Here is a 7,626-nt window from a genome sequence, read left to right on the forward strand (position 1 = left end):
TTCTAATGTTTACCACAAGCCTCCTGCAGCCTCAACGTAACTGTGGTTTGTCCATCAAGGAAAACTCACTGAGGCAACACGTAACGTCAATGGTACCGGGAAATACTGATACTAAATATACAGGTCTTAGAACCGGAAGGATAGATTTCCCAATGGTCCTTATGAGCTGTGCAAGAAAACACTTAGCAAATAGAATCCGGGAGAGTGAGCAAACAGGCCTTCAGCCTGATTCTCTTAGTTTCTTTTTCCTGTATTTTTCAAATTGCTTGTATTTATACAAAGCCCATTCTCACACGAAATGAGGCAGGTTTTCATTGAGTGGACAAAAAAAAAATCAGGGCTGGGATTCTCCGTCGGCTGACGACGAAATCGGGATAGGCGGCTGGGCGGGGAATCGGTTTTGATGCCGAAATCATGGCACACCGAATAGCAAATCTCCGCTGCCTCGACAGCAGCGTCAATGCGTTCCACTCCGCACTTACAGTAAACACTGTTTAAATACCATCAGTGGTCCTGACCCAGTATTCTCAGGGACCTCTGTGATGCTCTCCCTCCACCGGGGGGAATTCCCGAGGGCGAGGTTCACTTGTGCTTTAAAAAATCGGGAAACAGGCGCCATGGCTGATGAGGGCGAGAAAAGAGATAGGGCACGCAGAGGTGCAACCGTGAGCTGTCATTCCTGATACTGGCCAGGCGAGCAGGGGTGGGAGGGACCTGCCAGGGCTGGGGGTGGCTAGTGATGCAGGTACGGGCCGTTGGGCCGTGGTGACCCCCCCCCCCCCCCCCCCCCCCCCCCCCCACGGGACTGGCGCAGTATCCAGGGAAGGACCTCCATTGCCGCAGCCTGAAAGGCAGCCATCTTGCTGCGCACCCCGCTTACCACCCACCGTGGCCCCTGGTTCTGCAGAGTGCCATTGGCCGTAAGGGTGCCGGGCCAGGCATGCCGTTGAAGACACCGGCTGAGCAGAGGGTCAGTGTGATATTTCTGCCAGATCATGGCGCGCCAGGCAACGCGGGGGAATGGGGAGGACACCTGCTCTCGGTGGCTGTCAAGGTGACTTGGAAGGTGGAGGATAATGACAACGTCTGACTCCTTCCCACGGTAGCATTTTCCACTGTTCAATTGGGTGACCCCCTGCATGCGAGCTGGCCATTCCTTCGCATGATGCCATCGGATCCCTGAGTTAGCAGAAGTGGGGATGGTGGCGGGGGGGCGGGGGGGGGGGGGGGTGGGGAGGACACCGGAGTGGTGAGCCCTGGCTGAACCACGGTCCCTGGGCCAAGCCCACCCACAATGTCCGCCCATTCCCCCACCCGTGTGCCCCCTGCGCCCTCTGCGGCCAGCTCACCCCTCACACCCTTCTCACAGAGCACCGAGGCAGGTTGTAATATTGTGCATGGGTGTTTACTGTGAACAAATATATACAGTTTTGTGCCCCAGACCCTATGGCTATACTGTGTCCTGAACCCATGCTAACTTTACTGCTGTCTAGTTTTCTGGCCTTACGGGCCCTAACGCTATGCCTTGGTGGATTCCCAGATGGTACATCAGGATGGAGGTGGCCTGCTGTGATTCCTGCCCTGTGGCCTGGGTTCCTGTTGGCAGCCGACTTCTGGGACGACCGGGCCCGGATGGGCCCGGCTACTGCTTGGGTGTCAAAGGTGGCATGGTGCAGCCCTGTTCTGCACTGCCCTTGTGATGTGCCAGGGACAGAAGGGATGGAGTCCGAGATGTTGCAGTGTTCTGACACCTCCCCTGCGGGAGTCACTGGCACAGGCCCCATCACCTCCTCCTCTCTTGGGGTGTCTGATGGCCCCCGGGCTACTCCATGGGATGGGGGTGCAAGCTGACCTATCCTCTGAGGCTCCCCCGCCATCTGGCGCTGCCAGTCCTCGAGGCCAGCTGTCGTCTCGACTAGGGTCTGCATGCTCACAGCCATGGAGCACAGGGAGTGGACCACCTCCATCTGGGACTGCACCACATCAGCCAGTGACTGTGCCACCTCCCTCTGTGTCTGTGCCACATCGGCCAGTGCTTGGGCAATGCCGCTGACGTTCTGAGCCATGGCCTGCTGTGACTGGGTGCACGCTGAGGAGTGCCACACAGTCCGCAGCTGCCACCCCAGGTTCCCGCATGGCTGAGGCCACACGTGTCCCGTGCCGTCGGGAACTCAACCCATCGGGATGGAGCATGGTTGGAGGACCTGCCAATGACATGCCAACGCCATTGCAACGGCGCGTGGCACGCAACGCGCTGATTCCATTTCCGAGGGCAGAGCATTGATGGCAGGCGTCAAGGTGCCGCCGGCCACGATTTGGGCAGAGGAGTCGATTCTCCGCCCAATCGCCGATTACGATATCGGCGTCAGCTACGGAGAATCCAGCCCCTTAGTCTCAGGAACAGAGAAACCAGCCACAGATATTTAAATTCGCAAAACGCCGTAATTTTATGGCAATTTTAGAACAACATAAAACGTAGAACATACAGTGCAGAAGGAGGCCATTCGGCTCATCGAGTCTGCACCGACCCACTTAAGCCCTCACTTCCATCCTATCCCCAAAACCCAATAATCCCTCCTAACCTTTTCTTTTGGACACTAAGGGCAGCTTTAGCATGTCCAATCCACCTAACTGCACGTCTTTGGCCTGTGGGAGGAAACCGGAGCACCCGGAGGAAACCCACGCAGACACGGGGAGAACGTGCAGGCTCCGCACAGACAGTGACCCAGCGGGGAATCGAACCTGGGACCCTTCCGCTGTGAAGCCACAGTGCTAGCCATTTGTGATACCGTGCAGCCCTTAATTTTACTGAGACATTGCTACTTGCACCCTCAACTTACTTCTGCCATGCTGAAGTAAAATAGCAAATGAGGCAGAGTTCTTAAAGGAATAGGAGTACTTTGTGGATTTTTGAGTATATAGATGTAACATTAATACTTGAGATATGTGTGTCGCCTGCTTCTTCTTGCCCTGAGAATGCTGAACATCCTTCGTGAACCCCACTGCAGTCAGTACAATGGAGGTGTTCCCAGTTGTGTTAAGAAGGGAGTCCCAGGATTTTGATCCAGTGGGCAATGAAGAAATGGTGATATATGTCCAAGCCGGTATGTTCTGTGCCTTGGAGGGAACATGGATGCGATGGTGCCCCATGCATTTGCTGCACTTGCCCTTCTTGGTAGTGTGGACTGTGGGGTTGGGAGTTGCTGTCTATGATGCCTTGTGAATTGCTGCCTTGCATCAATATCTGGTTCAGTGGTTCTCAAAATTATGGTCCTGAGGGTCCAGCAGGTGGTCCGCAGGCTGTATCAAAATGCTGGTCCCTGAAGGGTAATATCACAAACGAAGCCATACATCGCTTCTCGGCATTTTGGCTAAGATCAAGTGCAGTGTCTGCTCGACCTTTTGCCTCTGATCTGGTATGTCTCTCTTGTGGGAACCATGAGTTGGATTCAATTTGAATTGTTTGTTGGAGGAGGCAAGGAGCTGGATTAGGGGTTCGCCCCTGTCCACACTCTGAGCTCTGGCTTTGTAACTCAGAAAAGGCAATTTAAAAAAAACCAAATGAAGCCATAAGAGAGAAAAGACCAGAAACCCCATCCCCACCTCTCATGTGGTGTCACTCAGCCAGACCAACTCCTGCATGTACAGCACGAGTCAGCCTTATCATCAGCAACAACATCGTAGTTTTAGAAGCAAGATTGATGTGACGGTTCCATGATGCAACTGTGAGAATGGATTTTCAACACCTGTGGGCCTGAAAACAAAGAAGAGGAACTGGCTATACATGAAACCCAAAATGAGAGTGAAGCTCTCCTGCTTGGAATCAAACATCCTCTCATGGGTCTCTCATCAAAGGCAGCGCATTCTTTTTATCGAAAGCCAATGTCTTTCTTTGTGGTGGTAAGCGGTAGCAGGTAGGGTAAGTTTGGTAGCTGGTCTGTTGGGTCTTTTACGCTGCCTAAGTGTACCATGGGTGCAAATGTTTGAGGACAGCTGTTGTAGATAATATAGACTGCAGCCAAGTTGTGCCAGCAGTAGAGGGAGTGAATGGTTAAGATGGAGGATAAGAGAGGAGCACGATGGCGCAGAGGGTTAGCCCTGCTGCCTCACGGCGCCGAGGTCCCAGGTTCGATCCCAGCTCTGAGTCACTGTCGATGTGGAGTTTGCACATTCTACCCGTGTTTGCGTGGGTTTCGTCCCCATAACCCAAAGATGTGCAGGCTAGGTGGATTGGCCACACCAAATTCCCCCTTAATTTGAAAAAAAATGAATTGGGTACTGATGTACCGTCAATTACTATGAGACGAGAATAGTGAAACAATCGAGGCTTTATTGCACAAGATGTTGTGCAATAAAGCCTCAATTGTTTCACCATTCTCGTCTCATGGTAATTGACGGTACATCAATTTATTGCAAAAGATTTTAAAAGATGGACTTCCTAATCAAGCCTGATCGCCTGGAGCTGAGCTCTCACGCAGCCAACGCCACGTCCACCTTTGAGCACTGGCTAGCCTGCTTCGAAGGCTACCTCAGAGCAGCCACTGAAGAGCTATCGGACTCACAGAAGCTCCAAGCCCTCTACTCATGGGTGAGCCAGCTGCAGGAGGCACAGCATCTTGTGCAATAAATTGATGTACCGTCAATTACCACGAGACGAGAATGGTGAAACAATTGAGGCTTCATTGCACAAGATGTTGTGCCTCCTGCAGCTGGAACCAGAATGGAAGCAGCGCAGGAGAGCACACACTTTTATACACCGCCTGCTGGAAGGAGCCAGCAGGCAGGGATTTACCGTAATACCTTTAATACACAGGCAGTGCCGTAATACATACAATATATCACCAGTGGTGTTTACCACAGGTACTCTAAATTTATAATAAAAAAAGAAGAAAGATGGAGGATAAGGTGTTGATTAAGTGATTCCTTTCTCCTGGATATTGTTGAGTTTTTTGAGTGTTTTTGTAGCTGCATTCATTCAGCTACAACACCACATTCCCCACTGTAGTTTATAGTTTGGGGAGAGGATCTGGGGCATCAAAGATGGTAGCCACCCACCACAGTATTCTCAGCCTCTGTCCTGGTCTAGCCTCAAGAGTTCTGCAGCTAGTCCAGCTGGGTTTCTGATCCATGAGTGACTGCTGAAATGTTGATGCTGAGGTGTTCAGTGATGGTAAGGAGATTGAATGTAATGGGGTGGTAATTCGGCTCCTCCTTGTTCAAGATGGCCACTGCTTATCACTTGACAAATGTTACTTGCAATTTTCAGCTCAAGCCTGGATGTTATCCAGCTCTTGCTGCAGGTAGGCATGGGCTGTTTTATTATCTGAGGTATTGCAAATGGATCTGAAAACAGTGCAATGATCAGTGAATTAAACGTATACCTAGTCAACTATATGCTACAGTTACTCTGGCTGGATTCTCTGGCATTCACTGGTGCCAGGATTCCCTGGTCTCGCCGGCAGCGCACCCCCACCTACGGGTTTCCCGGCGGTGCAGGGTGTCTCCAATTGGAATTCCAGTTGGCGGGAATAGAGAATCTCACCGCCAGCGAACATCCCACCACCTCCTGCCACCGGGAAACATGCGGCTGGGATGCTGGAGGATCCCGTCCTATGTTTGCAATGGTGACTTTATGGGATGAGAATTAAATATAAAGTTGGAACAGAAATTTTCAGGGAAGATTTTTATCTCGCCTTAAACGACGGTAGGTTTTTAGTTGCCAAGGTCAATTCCCATCTGCCCTCTCTCTGGAAAATTAACTCCACTGAGCTATTTGCCATACTTCAGCTGAACATGAAAGGCTGATGGGGACTCTGGGGACCTGGCAAGCACAGGTCAGGTATCAGCTGAGGGTGGTGTTGGGGAATTGCTGGGCAGGCTTGCATTTAGTGAGGGAGATAGCCAATCACGGGAAGGAATGGAGAATAGTGTCATCATCTGAAGGGAGGTATGAGGTTTGTTTGAAGGGCTGGCGGGGGAACACCCCGCTCCTCCTGGCCCACAAGGAGTGCTATAAAATGCACCGACCTTCTGGAACTGGCAGCCCTCGCATACCTTTTGCTGTCAGGTTTCCTGAAACCTGGAAAACCTGCACAGCACCAATTAAATTAAGGCTTCCAATGGCACTGTATGAGGATGAATTTCAGCCTGCGATCACCGTCAGGGAGAACGGTGATGTGGGCAAAAAATCCGGAGAGAATTGGAAAACGCAATTCTCTCCGGAGAGATAGCATTTCCCGAATTTCCCCATCCCTTGCTGGCGACATTATCTGGGTGGAAACTTCATTTAATTGAATTGTAATAAATTTCAATATTATTAATGGACCTCCCCGCCAAATGATCCCCCGTCACAAAATATTCAGAGCTTTTTAAAAACAAATTAGGTCGAGGGGATCCCTCCGGGGATGCAAAAATAACTATAGCCCCCGTGGTAGGGGTAAATGACCGGGCAGTGCCCTGGCACTGCTCTTAGCACAGGTTTGCAGGATGCAGTGCCAGGGCCCAGGGCCCAGGGTGGGCTATCGTTTATGTATGGTGGGGATGGGGGAGAGCAGGCAGTGAGGGGGAACTTGCAGGTACGGATGGAGCGGCCACTGAGAGGCAGGAACACGCTGGATCCATGGTGATGGTGGGGGGTTGGGGGGGGGGGGGGGCTGCTGGGCCCTGATGATTTTCTGGGGGTTGGGGGAGTCCTTGATTATCGTCCAGGAGGTGGGGAGCCCCAGATGATTTTCTGGGGGGGGAGGGAGTGGGGGGGTCTCTATACCTCCATGTTGACGGGGGGTAAGGCTTGAATTAACATTCTGTTCTAATCGGGGCGCCGTTTAAAGATGGCGCCCCGATCTCTGTGGAGCCGCGTGTTTGCTCTATCAGGCCCTGCCAGAGTGACTGCGTAAACGCCACCCACTCAAAGAGGCTCACCATCTGGAGAGAAAACGAGTTTGTGCAGCTGGACAGCTACCAGACAGTTTTCTGTCTGCGCCTGTGCCTGACACTTTGAAAAAATATTGTAAGATTCAACCCTGAGAGTTTGATTTAAATACAATATCACTGTTCCCTGACTCTCCAAAACAGGACACTCCAAGTTACCTATCGCTATAAAGATAGGAAAGGGCCTGTACAAATTGGATTGAAAACGTAGGTTCTTAGCATTGAACCTCTCGCTTCTGAGCCTTTCTGTAGTCATAACATGTTTCCAGATATTAACTGTAAGCTGTTTTATTTTGCTCCGTAGTATCATGCAAGCAAAGTGGGGAATATAATCACTGGACCAGTATTCCAGAGATACAGGTTAACATTCTGGGGACATGGGTACAAATTTCACAAGGGCAGCTCGTGGAATTAACAATTCAATTAATAAATCTGGAATATAAAGCTAGTCTCAGTAATGGTGTTCATGAAATGATCATTGATCATTGTTAAAAACCCATCTGGTTCACTAATGTTCTTTAAAGAAGGAACTCTGACATCTTTACCTGGTCTGGCCTACATAAGGCTCCAAACCCACAGCAATGTGCTTGACTCTGTAATCTGCTGGTTCTTTGCTGGGATAAGAAAGTCTTACATATTGTAGGTCATGGCATATACGTCAATCTGCGTATAAGACAACTTCATTTCATCGGCGCA

At 50.9% G+C, this 7,626-nt stretch overlaps 1 non-coding gene across 1 annotated transcript; it reads left to right on the top strand.

Annotated features, from left to right (window-relative positions):
* The first annotated feature begins 3,351 nt into the window (after nucleotides 1-3,351).
* Nucleotides 3,352-3,551, top strand: LOC119978374. The gene has a single exon (XR_005463431.1). It is a non-coding gene; the product is annotated as a U2 spliceosomal RNA (small nuclear RNA).
* Nucleotides 3,552-7,626: the final 4,075 nt, after the last annotated feature.

This window comes from Scyliorhinus canicula, chromosome 1 (genome assembly GCF_902713615.1).
Source record: "Scyliorhinus canicula chromosome 1, sScyCan1.1, whole genome shotgun sequence".
NCBI classification, from domain to species: Eukaryota; Metazoa; Chordata; class Chondrichthyes; order Carcharhiniformes; family Scyliorhinidae; genus Scyliorhinus; species Scyliorhinus canicula.